This window comes from Lissotriton helveticus, chromosome 11, assembly GCF_964261635.1.
Source record: "Lissotriton helveticus chromosome 11, aLisHel1.1, whole genome shotgun sequence".
NCBI classification, from domain to species: domain Eukaryota; kingdom Metazoa; phylum Chordata; class Amphibia; order Caudata; family Salamandridae; genus Lissotriton; species Lissotriton helveticus.
The window spans coordinates 671032262-671052653 of record NC_136072.1 but is presented as its reverse complement, the minus strand read 5'-3'; the positions used below and the strand labels follow the sequence as shown (position 1 = coordinate 671052653).

The 20392-nt window shown below is 47.0% G+C and overlaps 1 protein-coding gene and 1 long non-coding RNA gene across 2 annotated transcripts in view; both read left to right on the top strand.

Moving 5' to 3' along the window:
• Positions 1-20392, top strand: part of LOC144791758 (zinc metalloproteinase-disintegrin-like VLAIP-B) — a 4238988-nt gene that overhangs the window by 643602 nt on the left and 3574994 nt on the right. The gene's annotated exons all lie outside the window — the stretch shown is intronic.
• LOC144791759 (uncharacterized) lies at positions 48-20221 on the top strand. Its single transcript, XR_013602463.1, has 3 exons — positions 48-132; positions 308-415; positions 19998-20221. It is a non-coding gene; the product is annotated as an uncharacterized LOC144791759 (long non-coding RNA).

Below are 20392 nucleotides of genomic sequence, written 5' to 3'. Positions count from 1 at the left end.
GAGTCACGCCAGGACATCGTGATTGTGCAAGAGTCGTCCAACGCCCAAAAGAAACAACTGTGAAAAGGAAAGCTACAGCATCTAAAGATGGACCTGTGAAAAAGAAAGGATCCGGGAAAAGTCATCTAAAAGGTGTGTTTTTACAAAAGGGTGTGAAACAAAAAAGAACTCTCTGAGTTTTATTCTCTCAAAAACAAAGGGGCCTCAGAATTAGAGTACCAAGGGTCCTGCGAAGGGTAGTGTAAGCATCTTATACAAGATACCTGTGTGTTTCTAATATATATATTTTTTTATTTTACATTTCTAGGAGCAGCTCAAAAGAACATCGGCGCTGATACTCATAAGGCTAAGAGAGCTACGAAACCGTTGGCGGATATCACAAAGATCGTTCTGAACAAGGGGCCTACAGCAAAAGGTGTGAGTAGGCGTGTTTGCCAGGATAAACTCAGTTCTTATTACAGCCATATACACCAGCGAACAGGGACATCTCAGAAATGTAAAATCAAACCCGCCACCAAACTGTTGAACCCTTTTACAGGACAGTCTATTTTACCTGGGGTGGGTGTCAACCGTGGAGTAGGGCTCACAACCCCAGCCGTTGTAAAACCAGTTTTGTGTAAAAAACCCTCAGCGTATCTGAAACCTCTCAAGGCCTCAAAAGGGAAGCTCGTCACAACCAAACCTGTCCTTAACAAAAAGCAGCTGAAACCCGTACCCCATACCGGGCCCATAAACCTCAAGAAGAAGAAGGGCGGTCATATGTCCCAACCAGGTCCCTTAAACCTCAGCAAGAAACCTGTGGCTTCTGAACCCCTGACGACTCCTTTAGATCTATCTTTAAAAAATGTTGTTAAACAGGGGAGCGAGCCCACTACCCCGGTGCTCTCTAAGGACCCATTGACAGCGACGCCTGTTGCAGAAACTCTGTTACAACCACAAATCCCTAAAGTCAGCAGCTTTCAAGAAAATATCTTAAGAATAAGCATAGGTTAGATGTGTCAGAAGTAGAAACACTTGAGGTCCCCTTAAGCAAGCATGTTACACCTCAGACCCCTTATCCGCCTATGAATCCTTCGGGAGTTTCAAACAAACTAACGAATCATGCAGAGGCGTGCCCACTATACCAAACCCTAAAAACTTTGATAGGCGCTCCATCCGTTTTTAGGGACAAAGTGTCTGAAAAGGGGCGCCCATTAGGTGGAACGGTAGACAGCCTTGAGGGAACCTCAGAAGCAGCGTACGAGGGCCCTTCTAACAACAGCAATGTGGTTTTGCAAACGTGTGTTACACCAACGCCTCCCCAACCCTACGATAGGGCATTAGCTTGTAGCACCCTTGATTATTGCGACAGTCAATTACATGCACCCCTTCTTATGTCCCCTATACCCCCTCAGGGAGTTTACGACCCAACCAGCCCAGCGACACCCCCAGCAATATACACTAATGATAGTACAGGGTCGGGCGAATAGTCAAATCATAGTATGGAGGGGGCCTGTAGTAAGATCCCGTCCCCAAATGCCCCGGGGTGTTCGCACTGGGACCCTGGCGCATTAGAGGTTGCTACACACACAAGCCCTGTATTCACCCCCAACCCTCCAAAATATGACTCTATAAATCCAAAACCGGTACTAGATGCGTATGTAAAGGATATACAATTGGCTGTCAGAAAACTAAAGCGCCAAGCGGTCACCGCAACCTTAAAATGGGGGTTAGGGGGTAGCTGTGACAGATCCATGGTGGCGGCACATGGTGGCGGCACAACAGAAGATATTGCATAGGGTTGACCTGTGTAAAAGAGTGATCCTCCAAACTTGTCAGGAAGCAGGATCAGACATAGGGGCTATACAGCCCTGACTAAGACGCCGCCAGCTCCTAAAGAAACGACAGTCCCCCGGGGTTAGTAAAATACGCACCTCAAAATATACCCGTAAGGTCCAAACAGTTCTAACAAAATCCCTGCGTTTCTTACGCTTATGCGGTCATAAAAAGTGCATAGAACACCACAAACAGAGGCATGCTGTTTCAAAAGCCAAGTCCGAATCACATACCGCGATACCAGACACACACCAGAACACTTGCGCGGGAGAGGACAGCCCTAGGGGTGGCCCATTGAAGGGTTTTGGTGTTAGAGCCCCAACACAACCCCAAACGGAACCCTTAGAGGAGTCGGTTTGTGGTACTATAGCAGAGGCCTCAACAAACACTCCACACATAGGTACAGTACATACTGCTCAGATAGGCTGGGGTCTGGAACCTAAAAAAGCAGGGCCCCATAAAAAACAAAAGTGGGCCAATAGTGCTAAACAACGCCGGTTTTTAATCAGGAAGCTAAAGAAAGCCAGAATATGTGCTACAAGGCGCTTTAAAAGACAACAAGATCCCCTACTAAACCAGAACCCTCAAAATGATACCGCAACAAGCTCCCCAGAAAGTCAAACCACTCAAGATGAGGATTCAGAGGTTGTCTTTTTAGAGAGCGTTAGAAGCTACAGTCGTAATGTGGAGAGATTTAGGGCCACCGAGCACTACAAGGAGTTTAGGTTTGCTAACCTACACCGAATAACGTCCACCGATCACGGTGTTTTTGCTATACATCTGGCGCTGCAAGCGCTCATTGAAAGGTTGTTACGCGATGTGGGGCCCAATGATTTTTTCCAGCTACGTTTCCAGGGGCAGGGTTTTGATAGTTCGCTGTTCACCAGAAGGGCAGCGCGAGATGTGTTTGACGCCGTAGACTTTTTAGAAAACCTGTAGCGGCTTTTACAGAGCAATGCTGAACTAGTCGCCTTTGGCACTTTCAGAGTCATAGCTCTCATTGTACGGGGTTGTGAGGGGGATGTTTCCCACCCCTTAAAGAGCGTGCTATACAGCCAGATAATAGGTAAGAAGCAGCGCTGGCTACTCGACTTTAACAATGCCGCAACCAACACTTGTCTTGCGGCCCCCATCGCTGGGTTGTTGATGGGGCGCGACACAACCGACGCTGTCATCCTGGCTAGAGCGTCTGAAGCCCATAAGGTTCTTGAAATACCTCCAGACCAGCTGGTCGGTTTTGGTAACATCAGTCTTTTTGAAAACTATTTCTCGTGACTGGGAAAGTTCTTTATCACAACGGCTCTTGGAAGTACTTTACAACCGGGGCCCGTGTGGGGCACAAGACTGTATATGTCCTTCACCATGATAAGCACTTTTATGGCATCTTGAACCTTAAAGGTTTTCTGGGAGCCCGATATGTGTGTACACATTGCGACCACATATACAGCAATATGGAACGTCATCAGTGTGAAATGCATTGTAAGATGTGCCAGAGGGATGGGTGCGTCGCAGACGCAACCATGAAGGTGAGGTGTCGCACCTGTAAGATGGTTTGTCGCTCTCAAGACTGTTTGAACATCCATAGGAAATCTGCTAGATGCAGTCCTAAAATGGATTGTTTTGAGTGTGGCCGGTATGTGCCTGATGATCACAAATGCAGGGGTATGAAATGCCCCAGGTGTCGGATGTCTTTTGATGCTGGTACCAACCATCAGTGCTACATGGTTAAAGGCAGACCCCAGACCAAGACCGAAGCATACATCGTGTTTGATATAGAGTGCACGCAGGAGACGGGAGTACACCAGCCTAACTATATTTACGCACACCATCTAACTTCCGACGACAGCTGGGAGTTTGAAGGTAGAACGTGCGTTGGTGATTTCCTTAACACCTTCATTCAAACAGAATTCAAAGGGTACACCATGTTGGCCCACAATTCAAAAGCCTACGACTCATTCTTTATTTTGCAAAATATGATTTGTGAAAAGGTACAAGTAGACCTCATCACTCAGGGTTCCAAGCTGATGCTGTTAACAGCGGGCCAGTTACAAATAAGGTTTATAGACACCTTGAATTTTTTACCCATGAAACTGAGCAAGCTTCCAAAAGCCTTTGGATTCCCAGGGTGTAAAGGTTATTTTCCATACTTTTTTAATACCTGGGCTAACCAGGATTATGTGGGTCCCATGCCCCCTCCTGACAGTTACGGGGTTGAATACATGATGCCTGCCGAGAAAGAGAACTTTCAACAATGGTACTCTGAAAACCGTGAAAAGGAGTTTCTTTTTAAACAGAGTTGAAAGCTTATTGCCAGGCGGATGTAATAATCCTGCGACAAGCGTGCAACCTCTTCAGAGATGCTGTGGTGGAGATGACTAAGAAAGTCAAGCTGTTAAAACCAAAGAAGCCTCAAAGACCAACGACGGTCAGAGCTATGAAACCCAAGAAGCCTCAAACGGTAAAGAAAAGCAAGGCATTGAAATCCAAGAAGGATCAGGTGCCAAAGGAGATCGAATACATCGACCCTTTTCAAAACATCACACTGGCCTCCATGTGTATGTCCATTTACAAACACCTGTTTTTAAAACCAGAAAGTATCGCTCTAGTCCCTCCAGATCTCTATAACGGCAAACAGAAACGTTATTCAACCCCCTCTATCCGATGGCTCATGTACATCTCTGAGAAAGAAGGCATAAAGATTCACCACGCCTTACTGGGAGGTGAACACCGTGTGGGTCCCTACTACCTGGGTGGGTACGCTAAAATTAAGGGAGTGCCGACGGCCTTCGAATACAACGGCTGTTTTTACCACGGTTGCCCTCAATGTTACAAGCCTCACGAGTTTAACAGATTGTTGGGTGCCAAATTTGAACACTTACACAGACGTACTCTGTTGAAGGCACAGTATGTTGAAAAATGTGGCTATGCTGTGAGGGCTATTTGGGAGCACGAATGGTTAGAGATGCTAGCAACCGACACCGAGCTCTGTTCTTTCCTACAGACTCGTGCTTTACCCAAACCCCTGGAACCTCGCGACGCCTTATTCGGCGGTCGTACAAATGCCATACAATTGTACAGGGCAGCGGGTGATGGGGAGAAAATACACTACTATGATTTCACCAGTTTGTACCCGTTTGTGAACAAGATGAAGGTATACCCATTAGGACACCCAACCATCATCTATAGAGATTTTAAGCCCATATCCGAATACTTTGGGCTAGTCAAATGTGAAATCTATCCTCCAAGACAGCTTTACTTTCCTGTGTTACCATACAGAGTCGATGGTAAACTGATGTTCCCCCTCTGTCGAACATGTGCTGTGTTTAAAGAGGCTGGTTATTGTGGGCACCCCGAAGAACAAAGGATGCTCACAGGGACCTGGTGCAGCATCGAGGTAGAAGCTGCCTTAGAGAAAGGTTACAGGCTCGGAAGGATCCACGAGGTGTGGCATTTTGAGAGGACCTTTACACAACTCTTTGCCCCGTACATTAATCTGTTTCTCAGAGACAAGCAGGAAGCCTCGGAGTATCCCGAATGGTGTACTAGTGAGGATGCAAAGCAGAAGTACATCGATGACTACTACCATCACGAGGGTATCCAGTTACGACCCCAATTGATAGAGGTAAACCCCGCCCGTCGACAGTTAGCCAAACTCTGTCTCAACTCCTTATGGGGAAAATTCGCTCAGCGTACAAATCTGTCAAATACGACCTTAATAACAGATCCTGACGAACTGTTTAAGTACCTCTTTGCCCCTTGTTATGAGGTGTCCAGCTGCGAGTTTATCGATGACGATACCGCGGCACTATGCTGGAAATACACCAAAGCATACCCCAACGTAAACATCTTCATAGCAAGCTTCACGACAGCCCACGCCCGTCTAGAGCTTTACAGGGTTATGGATAAACTCCAGGACCGTTGTTTGTATCACGATACCGACTCGGTGATTTTTGTGAGTAAGCCGGGGGATGAAGACCCTCCCCTTGGAGATTATCTTGGTAATTTGACCAGCGAGCTCGATAAGGATGAGCATATAATAGAATATTCTTCATCCGGGCCTAAATCATACTCCTACCGCACAAACAAGAACAAAGTGTGTATGAAGGTCAAAGGCATAACCCTAAACGTCAACAACACCCTAAAAATCAATTTTGACAGTCTAAAGAATCTGGTGCATGAATACGCGGCATCGGCCGATTGTAAAAATGCTAAAACCATAGTTGTGAACCAGCCGTGCATAGTCAGATCCAAAAAGAAGTGGGAAATTACAACACAGCCCTTACATAAAACCTTACGCGTTGTTTTTGATAAAAGGGTCCTGACCCCCGGCTATAAAACGCTGCCGTACGGCTACTAGACACTATTAGAGAGACAAACCCGCCCCTAACATGGACACCAGATTACAACATCCATTCTCCTGCGTGTTAGCGGGGCCCTCAAACTGTGGTAAGAGCTACTTTATAAAAAAGCTCTTAGAAAACTCTGCATCTGTTCTATCCCAGACCCCTAATAACATTGTATTGCTTTATTCATGCTGGCAGCCGCTTTATGAAGCCCTGGCCCGCAGTTTCCCCCATATCAGATTTATAGAGGGTATACCGGATAATCTCAACGATGATGAGTTACTGCCACCGACCAAGGTTAACATGATAATTGTCGATGACCTTATGCGTGAAGGGGGCGATCATCCGGAGTTAGAGAGAGCTTTTACTCAATATTCACATCATCGCAATCTAAGTATCTGTTATATTGTGCAGAACTTGTTTTACAAGGGTAAGAACAGCAGATCTATAGCTCTCAACGCTTCGTATCTTGTTTTATTTAAAACCCCCCGTGACAAACAACAAATAGCCGTCATAGCTAAACAAATGTACCCCGAAAACACCCACTTCTTCATGGAAGCCTTTAACGACGCTACAGCAAAACCCCACGGTTACCTACTGGTCGACTTAAAAAATGAAACTCTAGAAGACTATAGATTGAGGGCTGATATTTTTCCCCCCGAGCTACCAGTCGTTTACACGCCAAGGGTCAAGAACAGGTCCTATAAAAAGTAGGTTTGATGACTTTTAGTGACATTTACAACCAGGACCTTATAATACAAGGTGTTGACCATGTCGGGCCGTCTACAACGCAATTTAGCTCTCCTGAAAATGCTGGTTACAGCCAGTCCCCAACACAGAAATGCAATCCTGTGCGCTGCTTCTGATGACTTAGTGTCTGCCATTGCAGAAATAGCCCTAAACACCCTAAAAGGCAACGTACCTATCTCAAGGAGTCAATTACAGGTTCCGAAGAAGAAGAGGGGTCTTATCAAGAAGCTCAGTAATAAAAGGGCCTCACTCATTACCAAGAAGAAGCTGGTGAAACAGTCTGGGGGGTTTATAGGTGCTTTGCTGCGTATAGCTATACCAGTAATCACAAGCCTCTTCGCGGCACGCGGATGGAGCACGCCGCAAAAATGTATTTGGTTCCTAAAAAGTAAATGGACCAGCTGGGCTCTTCTGCGGACAACGCCTGGGATATACGCAGAAATGAGACTCTACGACTGGATGCTGAAATGAAAGACATTTTGAACCGTACTGATCTAAACCCCTACGACAAAGCTAACCTTTACACCAGCACCCTTAAAACCTTTTTAAGTTACTACAGCCAGTGGAATACCGAAAAGAACAAGCTGACTCTATATCCCCGCAAAGAATCCTAAACCAGGAGAGCGCAGAGCGTCGGCCCCATGGTTTTCTCCTCAGTTGAGGACACAACGACAGGAGTGTAAAAGGGCTGAGAGGACCTGGAGGCGGGCTTATGATCCAATTGAGAAAGTGAAATTTCGTGCAGCAATAAAAGCCTATAATCAGTCAATCTGGGATGAAAAAAAGGCCTATTTTGAACATCGTATTGATGAGGCTGATAATGTCTGCAAAGAAATTTTTAAAGTGGTTCAGGATTTTACTTCTCCTGCTGTCTGTACCCCTAAACACACTCACACGGACTCTTGGCTACAACAACTAGCCATCTTTTTTGTTAGTAAGATCACCGATATCCAGGCCTCTCTCTCCAGCGCTCAATCGGACTTGAGCCATCTAGCGCCACCATGCTCTGTGGAAGGTCATGGTCCTTTCCTCTCCGAATTCCCTAACATGGATCTTAGTACATCCTTGGAGCTTTTGTCAGGCTTGAAATCCGGCTCTCCTTTAGATCCATGTCCGGCTAAATATTTGGGGAAAGTGGCATCCGCCATTAACATCTTGGTGAACCCCCTGCTGAATACATCCTTGTCGACAGGGGTGGTGCCGCTGGCATGGAAGCGTGCCATGATTCTACCTTTGCTCAAGAAACCCACCTTGGACCCCCTCATCCATGCCAATTACAGGCCAATCTCCCTTCTCCCTGCTCTGGCGAAAGTGGCCGAGCGATACGTGCACAGGACAATTTCCAGTTTCATCGAAGGAAACGACCTGTTGCACGCCTCGCAGTCCGGCTTCCGCGCTAATTTTAGCACGGAGTCGGCCCTGCTTGAGGTCACCGATGCCATCAGGGAAGTACTCGACTCTGGGGGAAAGGCCGTGTTAGTCATGCTTGACTTGTCGGCGGCTTTCGACACCGTTCCTCATGAGGTCCTCCTTGCAAGACTCTGGGAGTGTGGCCTTCGCGGAACGGTGTGGAATTGGCTAAAATCTTTTCTGGCCGACCGCCGTCAAACGATCTGGGCGCCTCCCTTTTCCGCTGATATGGCTCCGCTAGAGGTGGGAGTCCCGCAGGGCTCCATTCTCAGCCCTATGCTGTTTAACATCTTTATGGCCCCTCTGGCGGAAGTCGCGGAATCATTTGGCGCCCAGATCGTGTCATATGCTGATGACACCCAACTCCTGTTCACATGTGATAGGGGTGGGTCTTTCGATGGCATACAGATCAGGGATTGCCTTGGGGCGGTGTTTGAGTGGTTTAGATGTCATGGCTTAAAATGCAACTCAGACAAGTCAGAGCTTCTCTTTTTCGGTTGCGCCCCTGAACCCGATTGGAAATCTTGGTGGCCACAAGATATGTTTCCCCCTGATAAGGTCTCTTTTAAGGCCAAGAATTTGGGAGTGATAGTAGATTGTGAACTATCCTTTGGACCTCACATCCTGTCTCTTGTTGGGAAATGCTTCGGCATTTTACGGATGTTGAGGAAATTTCTTCCTCTACTATCACTTAACCACAGGAAAACAGTTGTTCAGGCATTGATCGGTTCACGACTGGACTACGCAAACGCTCTCTTTTTGGGTCTACCGAAATATCTCATGACCCGTTTGCAAGTTGTCCAGAATTCGGCAGCCCGTACCATCTTTGGACTCCCGAGGAGAGCTGGTGCCACTGCTTTACTGAACACCCTACATTGGCTACCCATCTCCAAGCGAATTATCTTCAAATGCCTGACTGTGGCCTTTAAGGCCCTTCATGGTATTGGCCCCAAGTATATTGGGAAGCGTCTTTCCCGATATGCACCGAGCAGGACTCTCAGGTCATCTGGTCTGTCTATGATGACTGTTCCTGTAATTCGTCGCGCACAATTGGGAGGTCGGTCTTTCCGCTATTTAACACCTAAAGTTTGGAACGACCTACCACTGTCCTTGAGACAGGCTCCCTGTCTTCTTGCTTTTAGAAAGGACCTGAAAACATGGCTTTTTATGAAATAGACCCTTTTCATTCTCTGCTTTTTCTGTTGTGTGGCTGCCGTTTTATGCTGTTATTCTTTGCCAAAGCGCCGGGATGCTCCCTGGAGTAGCCGTGCGCTATAAAAGAAATAAAGTAACATAACATAACATACCCCGGACTCTGAACAAGCAGCAGCCCCTACGAATGCCCCTCAACCCCTACAAGCACCACCGGACCTGGCGTCACCCCCTGATACCTTTGTTGGGGACCTGCTAAAAAATATAAGTCAAAGGCATAGAGGGTCCGCGCAAATGTTGATGAGTAAACTATCAGCTTCTAAAGACCTAACATCCTGGAATGATCGAGGAGAATTTCTCTACAAAGGACAACCGGTGGCAGGGTCACACATGTACGATCTAGTCAAAGGGCTCACACACCCCAAAATCCTAACGCCTCAAAATGCACCTCTCGGCTGGGAGCAGTTTTTGCGAGCCGCTGCTGAACTCAACATCCCCTCCACTCTCGTGGGTAACAACGAGCACCGGCGTCTGCTTGAACAATTAAAGACACCCCTCCCTCCATCGCCTGAAGGCTCGGACGCACCGCTGCTATCCCCTGCGTGGAGTACCCCCATGGTGCCGGCTGTACGGCGAAAAAGACATTTGTCCAAAACCCCTACTTGGATTCAGACTTAATGGTTTTTAAATAAAAATGTACAGTTTATGTGTATAAGCGTGTCTGATTTCTCTTCATATGTTTATTCGCCAGAGTTTGTCATTGTAATGTTCAACCTACATTCCTGTTTGTAATAAACACTTTTATAACTTTTCATACCGTCTCAAGCGTCTTTTTTAAAACATTTTTAAATTATGGGGCCTGTATAAGCAATAATAATTCAGAGACTGAATGCCTGATTTTTAAAAAATATTGTCTTTTATTTTTAGACGTTCATCATTAAAAACATAAGTTATAAGCTCTTACAATTTTGACAAGCAACATATTCGGTTTTCACAGGTCTGACCGATACCCTTGTGTTTTCTTTTACATATTTCACAACTATACGGTCGTTGTTAACAAGGTCCCTCGAATATAAATTTAAGAAATTTCTAAACGAAACACCCTCAGACATTTTACTGATAAAATAAATACAGTGTTCCCCGCATGTCATGGCTGTAGTATCCTGTACCCGCACCTTATTATACACCACACGCTCTGCAACTTTTTTTACAAACTTGAATATGGGTTGTGTATATAGACGGTGTTCTGGGAACTCTGCGGTACTGTCAAACACTATAACCTGATCATTCTCTATAAACACGGCCGCCCAGTGTGTTCCACCCTTGTAATGCGGATCAGTGTTAAATACCAAGGTGCGGGGTCTTTCTACCCCTATTTCAGCAGGTAACCCGTCGCTGGGGAAAACACCTAAAAAGTACTTCCTAGCGTGTTTATGCCTGCTTAAGACGTCCTGGATCTGCACAGTGTCCATTTCACAAATGTTTTAAAGATAGTCAAACAAAATCTGTCTGGCGTGGTTGATCTGGATGATGCTGTCGAATACCGAGAATACGACCATGTTCACATTCGTAGGTAGAGGATTAGTGAATCGTATTTCAGCTTTTAGATTTCCGTTTTTGACCAGGTTGTAGTGATCGCCGTCTTCCAGGTCGGGGGTCAGGTCGAATGCGAACAGCGTGTATCCAGCCCCATAGCCTTCACGTGACACGGCTACGCCGCAGTCCTCTGGTGCTTCCCTGTTATCGAAACCAACCCCTGATATTCCCTGACGTAGTTGGAGGTTACAAAACTGGGAGTGTAGGGTTTTGCGGGAATCACATTGCCCTCGTGGACCAACGCGGCGTAGTTGATGCCGTAGTGTTTAAAATTGAAGGGGTTTGAGGCATAGGTACCGCTAAAGGCTGTATTGTCCACAAAACCGATTATGATAAGTTTGGGTAGTTGCCCAAGAAATAGGTTCTGCTGCTGTGTTAAGCGGGTACCTGCTGGGATACTGAATACCTTCAGAGCTACTCTTTCCACAGCGTACTTGGCGTTCGATATTTGTAAAGCGTCGGCGTGCGCTAGCCTGACGCTCGGAGATACTTTCACTCTCTTTACAAACAGACTTGCTGCCAGTATGTCCAGTTTGTACTGTTCCGCATCCCCGTTGATGAGGCAGAATGAGTCCTTGTTACGGGTGAGCTTGATCTTAAGATCAATTCCGTTGATGAGCAGTTTATCTTGGAAGAATAGGTCTGAATGTATGCGTCCCAGAAGGTCAAAGTTGCGACTGCCTGCTGCCAGCCCCGCCCTTTTTACAAAACCCTTATTGGCGCCGTCCAGAGCCGTGACTTCAAACTGGGCGTGTGAATCCCTGTAGAAGAGACCCGTTGAAAGCTGTGTGTCAAGGGCGTCGCTGCTGTAGTTTATAATACTCTCGAGGTAGGCTCTGTAGGCGTACATGTTGTCGTTCTGCGTGATGAGCCGATCACCCAGGGTGATGTTCACCTGATTAAACATTGTAGCTATGGGGTAAGCGATCGTCGCCACTTTAGCGGCTGCTGCGATGTCGGACCCATCCACTTTCGTGATTGTACACACAAGATGCAGCAGCGTGTTGTTGAGATCCAAATACATATCCGTAGACCCCGACACATAAAACTCTATAGGGGCCAGAGGCGTCAATGCGGCTAAAGGCGATACCTCCATGAGGAAGCTGTTTTCGATGCTTGTCTGCGTTGGTTTTAGAGTGAACCGGTCTAACTCGGATTTGGCGCACTCGCCAGATGCGCATTGTACAAAGGCCATGGTTTAGTTTACGAGGCTTTTTAAAAAATATTCACTTTAAAGGCGGCTCTCTTCTTCTTCACAGCTCTCTTCCGTCTTGGAGCTCTTCTTTTCTGAGGGCGTTTTGAAGAGCTCCTTCTTTTTTTATAGGGGGCCCCTGCGGCTCGAAGCACGACGCTTCCTTTTAACACGCGCACGCGGGGCGTACACCATCCCCGATCCTTCTTGCGGCTGCTTGTTCATGCGCTCTGCAACTGCCGATGTAACAGAACCGACCACATCCCCGGCAATGCTAGTAGCTGCCGTCTTAATATGCGGTTTTGCAATTTCATAGCCTCTTCTCGGGAATGGCATCGCTCTTCTAAACAGACTCCTGAAGAATCTCCCTAAACCAGCCCCGTACATAACCGGTGATCCTTGAGTGTACGGCAGCCCTCCATAGCCGGCTTGGTTTCTGTAATAGTCCCGGTACATAGAAGGGTCACCGTAAGTTTTCACGACCACCATGATGCCTGCTTAATAGCCGCTGTCGCGTCTCGGTCTTAAATGAAGCTTGACAATAACTTTCCCGTATTTAAACCAAACCGGCTCAGACTGATCATCGTAGATCATAATTGAAATAGTGTCAAAATGATTTTTAGAAACTGCGACGTAGTCTGGTTTATGAAACTGGATATTGACCATCCCATTATTATCACCTTGTACCTGGACCCATCTTAACAGCGGCGAGTAGCTATCGCCGATCCTCTGGGCCTCTACTATATATCGCTATATACATAGAGCGTATAGAACCCTCCGTTAATATCGGGACAAGATTGATCCTGTTCCGCCAGGACCTTCGAAGCCGCATTTATCACTGTGCCTAAAATCCTTTTTAATTTACCGGAGCAGTTAAACGACGTGCCTCAAGTCGGGGCTTTAAGAAACACCTTCCTTCTGACATGATCGAGCGTCAGCTGAATATTCGCATATCCTTCGAGGGCTGCTATGGATTTGTTGATGGTGTCGACAACACTTGCAACTGATGGGTAGTAGCCAAACGGGATGCCGGAGTGCATGTTCACATTGTCCTCACGCTTTATGAAAAACTTTGCTTCGCTTGATGTCAAGGTATTCCAGGTTCTAGGGTTTTGTATTTCTGTTAGGGCCACCTCCCAATCCCCTTTCAGGTCCACCGGCTTTGCCAATTTCACGATGTAGTTAGAAATCTGGTTGTCGGGGAACATGACCTTTGAAGAGTTGGATGGCAAGGTGATATAAAAGGGCTGCGTCTCCATCTTCTCAGCTGCTTGTAACAGGGCCTTAGCTCACACGCCCTTCAGAGAGCTGGCCAACACCCAACTGTTAAATTTCTCAGGCCAGCCCCTCCATTTGACATATGCCTGACTGTTAACCCCTCGACCCCGCCTTTTCAGAACCTTTTCAACCCTATACTCACGGTTCGGCTCATCAGGTACCGATTGTAGCTCTTCCTTGTAGAAGATACCCGATACCTCTTCCCCCGCGTAGTCCTTTAACCTGTAAATATACAGGCCCTCTTTGAGCTCCACACTTTCCACTATGAATATCTCGTCGCTAAATGTCTGCTGGTAGCCCTTCGTGAAGACGCCTTTCAATTTTGAAATCCTGACATGCTCTCCTTTTTTAAAAATAGGCTTCTTGACCTTTGTAGCAAAATTGCGCCCGTACACCGTTCTCCATACAGTTAAAACATTACTAGGAGTCACCTCTGCTGGGGCTGTTTTGATGGTCCGGTGATAACTGGCATTATATACATCTAAAAAAGCCTTAAGAACATCCACGTATCTGTAGGTATTGTTGGCCGTAAAGTACCTCCACATCTTAGACTTTAAAGTTCTGTTAAACCGTTCTACAACAGCAGCTTTTACCTCCGTGTGTGTCACAAAATGTTGAACACCATGATGGTTTAATAATTTCTGAAATGTCTTGTTTAAGAATTCTTTGCCGGCGTCTGTTTGTAGTTTTTGAGGAATTCGGCCCCTAGCAAAGATGTCTTTAAAAGCGGCCGTGACACTCGTACCACTTTTATCGTGTACCTCTTCTGCGTAGGCGTACTTGGACAATACGTCTATGACTGTTAATATATACTGGGCGCCGTTGTTATGTTTTGCTATATCTTGAAGGCTTATGATATCAGCCTGCCACTGATAATCTAATTGTGCATTAACGATTGTTGGACGTCTCTTAAAACGTCTTCTGGCTGGTTTATGGAGGGAATACGCCTCTTCTCCTGAAAGCCACGTCTTGACCTGGGTCTTGTTACATGCTTGTTTTCAGCTACAGCCCTTCTATACAGAGCTTCGGCACTTCCCAGGCCGCCCACCCCGCCAGTATCGTAATAAAGTTTTCTTAACCGCTCCCCCGGCATGATATCAACAGCTACACCACAGCCAATGAATGACACTTGTTCTGCGTAAGGACATTTTATAAAAAAATAGTGAATCTTAACAAATCATAAACAGAAGGTATTTTACATTTTCACAGTAAACGGTGTAAGAACTGCTTAAACCCTAGTCACCTCGAGGTGTAACATTCTACTACTTAATTCATTCTAAAAACACGCTATCGGGGTCCTTTAGGTGTGACATTATTTATTTAAAATAGTCTTCGAGGAGCCATCGGCCTTATTCTTATATTTTTTTATACAGCTTACACACCCGTCTTTCTATGAGTCTTTCTATCATCTTTCTATCCTTAACCGTACACACAGCCCGCATACACAGCAGTTTTAAATCGGGATGGGGGTCGTGTTGGCCTTCCTCAAGTGTCGCCGTGATGATCTTAACCATAGAAGGGTGAACATATTTCTTTTCATCTGACAACCCGTAAACTACCCTTAGCAGTTTATACATCCGGTGAGGGTCTAACGCACTACATATATAACGGGTTACCCTGTCTCTGTATGCATCGAGCAGACAATCGTGCGCGTCCTGCTGAGGATCATCCGCCTTATGTCCGTAACAAAGAGCGTAATAGTCATGTTTGACACACGTTTGCACCACTGCCACTACGAAACCTTTAACAGACTTCAAATCGTCGTAAGTTATTGCAATAACTTCTTTAACAACAACGTCTCTCTTAGAGACAATGATCCGCTTCTCAGGAACATCAGCACTTTGACTTATGGAACTTTCAGCCTGGTTTGCACAACATAGACAGTAAAAATTCACGCTGTCCGTTTTTGTAGGAGACTCCCCGACCTTAGTTCTTTTTGGGGTTACACCCTAGGGGGTAAAAGAAGAAAGATTGAAGGATCATTAGTTTAGCTGGAGAAATAAAATACAACACTACGTACCAGACGATGCATAACAGTTTTGTTACTAACCTCCGCATTTTCACAGCTCTCTGCGCTCGCTGTGAAATCTTGAGAGTCGCTAATGTCCTGCGAAGCCCCATCATCTTCGACGCTTCGCAGGACATTAGCGACTCTCAAGATTTCAGAGCTCTCTACGGCCGCTCTGAAATCTTGAGAGTCGCTAATGTCCTGCGAACGCCCATCATCTTCGACGCTTGTGCCAGGTTGTTGCAGAACGACCTTCTCAACAGCCGTCTGCTCACGAAGATCCATGTCTTCATAGACTGGTGTTTTAGGATGTTCTCCCGCTTTTTTTACAGCGGTTATGCCATAGGCGCACCCTCGGCAGCCGCTCTGAAATCCTGAGAGTCGCTAATGTCCTCCGAAAACCCAGCATCTTCGACTGGTGTACCCGACTGCTGCACGACGTCCTTCTCGGAATTCGCATCCTCCTGAAAACCAAGGTCTTCATAGATGGGGGTGACAGGCAGAACTACCGGATCTCCCAAGCTGTCTAACTCCACAAATTCGAATCCCTCAGACGCGCTGTCATTGCAAGAGTCTTCACTCCCGCTGCTATCGCCCTTAATAGGGGATATACAACAGTCGCAAGCCTTGGGCCGAGGGGTTTCCATACTCCGACGCAGGTCAGCGTCAAAACCAGTAACGTCGCAGCCTTGATCCCCAGATGATACTTGTTGAGCATTCTCATCCACCACCCGGGGTGGCAAGCAGCTGTAATATCTATTGATAGTGGTCTGGGACCCACCCCACATAGGGCCTTTCACGACGGGGTTGTATCGCTTCATTCCTTTTTCTTTTTTCTTGCTGTGGGAACTGCGGCGTATTCAGGATTCTGGTTGCTGTACGATACTCCTAAGGAGGCCTTATATGTATCCTAAACAGCCCCCAAAAAAGGCCATACCCTCTACTCCACAACTATGTCATACACGCGGCATAGGGCTATGGTTCGCAGAGGACTCCAAAAGAAGCACCGCCCCCTGCACGCCCCCTTGAGGACCCCATGCTGCACCCTTTGTATTTCCAGGGACTTGAAGCCTGTCACATTTAAGGACACGCAGCTTTTTCCGGACACGCACTTTTTCCTGCCACACTGAGGGGCTGGGGTCCCTGGGGGGTAGCTGTCACTTTTCCGGTCATGAATGGGGATTAAGGGTATCAGCTTTTACTACTCTTGATTAAGCTGATCTTTACCCCCCGTGTTTTTGCCACAGCCGGTCGAGGAAGGGGTCGCTTGTCCAGCCGGCCTTTCCAGACATCCTCCAAAGGTGGAGATTCCAGACGTGACCAGTGGCAAGACTCTGGAAAATTTGGTACCTTCTACCAGACCAAATCTTACCTCCGTCGCCGCGGAGGCAGAGGCAGCTTTAACAATTCCCAAGGTAAGAGTTCTGGACTCCAAGGGGATTTTGATTGGGGGGCGTTTGCCCCGTTTCAAGCGAATTGGGCAAAACTTTCCTCAGAAACATGGGTGCTCGAGATGGTCGGGAGTTTCCATATCAAATTCTATGGCACCCCGTCTCAGATTCACCCTCCTGCTCCCAAATTTTCCAAAGGTCTTGGTGAGTCAGGAAGTGGACAGTCTTTTGCGTAAAGGTGCGAAAGTGAGGTCAGAGATCCACCCCAGGGGGTTCGTAAACAACTTATTTGTAGTGGAAAAAAGGGATGGCGGACAACGACAAGTCATCAATCTGAAGGATTTCAGTTCTTGGCTTGTCTATCGCCATTTCAAGATGGAGGGTATTCACCTACTACAGGATTTTTTCCAAAGTTCGGTTCGGATGGTCCGACTGACCTGAAAGATGCCTATCTAGCGGTTCCAATATTCCCTCCGCACAGGCGGTTCCTTCACTTCATTTGGGAGTCTGAGATTTTCGAGTTTTCTGCCCTTCCATTCGGTCTCTCTTCGACCCCTTGATGCTTCACCAAGAAGATGTGGCCAGTGGTAGAACAGTGCCCGGTTTGCCTGGCGTCGCACTTGCAAACGATTGTGGACCTCTTAAATCTCTGGGGTTTGTAATAAACAAGGAGAAGTCCGTTCTCACACCATCACAGTCAATCAAGTTCCTGGGTTTCTTGGTAGTCAGTCGAAGCGTCCCTCAGTCTTCCCCCGCACAAACTGGCGAAGATACGCCATGAATTACGGAGAACCATCTCCAAATCTCACGTATCCCCCCATCATCTGGCGCGGATAGTGGGTCTTCTTTCATCCTCTATACAAGCGATTTTTTCCCAGCCCCCTCCATTACAGGGCCCTCCAGCGTTTGAAGATCGAGCATCTCAGGAAGGGCCTCTCGTACTCACAAATGGTCCCATTGTCACCCAAAGCAGTCGAGGAAATCAACTGGTGGCTGGCTTACATGGAGGCATGGAACGGAAGGGCGATTTTTGGTTGCAACCCGACTTGGTGATCGAGTCAGACACCAGTGGCTCCGGATGGGGCGCGCGATGTGGAGAGTTCTCCACCGGCGGAAAATGGTCCTTTACTGAACATAAATTGTCTAGAGCTGATGGCAGGGTTGTTCGCTATTCGATGCAGGACCAAGGAGAGGGTAAACTGCTCGGTTGTTCTCAAAATGCACAACTTAGCGGCAGTGCGCTACGTCAATCACCTCGGGGGTACGCGGTCAAAGACATTTCAGATCTGCCCCGGACCCTGTGGGAGTATTGTTATCCAACCAGATATCCTTGTCAGCAGAGCATCTCCCAGGGAGCTCCAACCAAGTGGCAGATTGGCACTGTCTCCACTGGAGAGATTCCAGCCTCTGGAAACTGAATCCTCAGATCTTCCGGCTGATCCAGGACAGATGGGGCCCTTTCTCCATGGATCTATTTGCGTCCTGGCTGGATTTCCAGCTCGACAGGTATTGCAGTTGGCAGCTGGACCCTCATGCGACAGCTATGGATGCTTACCTCCAAGATCGGAGCAAGGAACAGTCCTACACCTTGCCCCCATTCGCAGTGATCACAAAGCTCACTGCTCAAGTGCGCAGGCAGGGAGCGGAGTTGGTGGTGATCACACCAAGCTGGAGATTGAAAGCTTGGTTTCCAGCGATGATGGAACTTTCTTGGGATTTTCCGATCCCTCTACACCTGTTTCCCGATCTCCTCAAGGATCCCCAGAACAATCCTCACCCGGGAGAGGGATCTCTCCGCCTCATGGCTTGGAGGGCTACCGGCGTCGTTGGAAAGTCAGCACAGGTTTCCTCCTTACTTGCTAAGGCCTGGGCAGACAATACCAATAAGCGGTACGGCTCCGCCTGGTCCAGATGGCTCGGTTGGTGATCCCTTGGGGGCGGACATTGTCCAGGTGGTGAATTCTCAGGCAGATCTGGCATCCAAGAGTTTCGCGTATCGGACTGTTAAGACATACAGACCAGCGATCTTGGCGGGCCACCTCCCGGTGGATGGACATCAAGTGAGGGATCACCCATTAGTCAAAAAGGTAATGCAAAGTATCAGGTTCTCAGTTCCCCCCAAACCCATATACACCTCAGTTTGGAACGTTAACAAGCTTATTCTCCTCTTCCAATATTGGCCCTCCAATAAATATCTTTATAGAAAACAGCTATCAGCAAAGTTGGCGATGTTACTGTGTTTGTTATCCGGTCGACATGTTTCGGATGTCAAAGCGCTGGACATAACAAGTAGAATCTTCACCCCAAATGGGGCAACCTTTCACATTTCGCGTAGAACGAAGACTGGTTCTAGACTGGTTTTCTACCCATCTTTGAGGCAGTCCCCTAAATTTTGGGTGGTTCGCACTATTAAGGCATATGAATGTATGACTGACAAACTCCGAAAATCAATTATTGATTGCCATCACAAAACCCCACAAAGCTGTTTCGTCCCCTACGATTGCCAGGTGAGTCATGAAAGAAGCTGGAATTGACACCTCCAGGTTTGGAGCCCACTCAGTGAGAGGGGCTACGGCTTCTCAAGCTTTCTGTCTTGGGGCTCGCCTAGAGGATATTCTCAAGGCAGCCGATTGGTCAAATGATTCCACCGATTGGTCAAATGATTCCACCTTTAAGACCTTCTATTTTAAAACGGTTCCCTCTCTGGCAAGCGTGGTGGTGGATAAGCTTTGAACTAGCTTAATCCTTGCCTATGTGTCCTGCCATAAAATGAGAAATTTCCTAGCTATCGTAAAGGAAAGTTTCCAATTCTATTAAGGACAAGGAGGCGAGGATTAGCCCCTTCTAGGGACTGTTTTGCCTCAAAAAGTTCATTCCCTCCCATTGCAAAGATGTAGGTTTGGGGAGGTTCATGGATACCAATGATTGGTACTCAGATTGGGGATTTGTTTTCATTCCAATTATGCTCTTGTTACTGTTTTCAGTGCTCTGATATTGATTGTTTTGTTTTCTGTGATACATTGTCCGGTTCCGTGGCAACAACATATCATTTTTGTCCCCAGGAACGGATTCCAATAAACAGGAGTGATCACTTTGGAGGAAGACAGCAGTTGCAGGAATAAAGAAGAGGCTAGAGAGGCTTCGCAGGGCATTATATGGAGGGCTGATTCCTGATTGGTGCACTTATTGTTGTTCTCTTCCCCATGTTTCATGGAAAATTTAGTTTTTCGTTCATAGTTGGCCTTATGAAATGGCTGCTGGAGCTTTATTACTGTAATAAAAGCGAAAGAAGAAAAGCCTAATCCTCGCCTCTGTGTCCTTAATAGAATTGGAACCTTTCCTTTACGAAGGCTAGGAAATTTCTCATTATTTTCGCAGCCCATTCATTCACATGCCCCCTCATGAACTCTTACACAACCCTAGAAAATAGTTTTTGGGCATCCATGGAGAGCAGTGC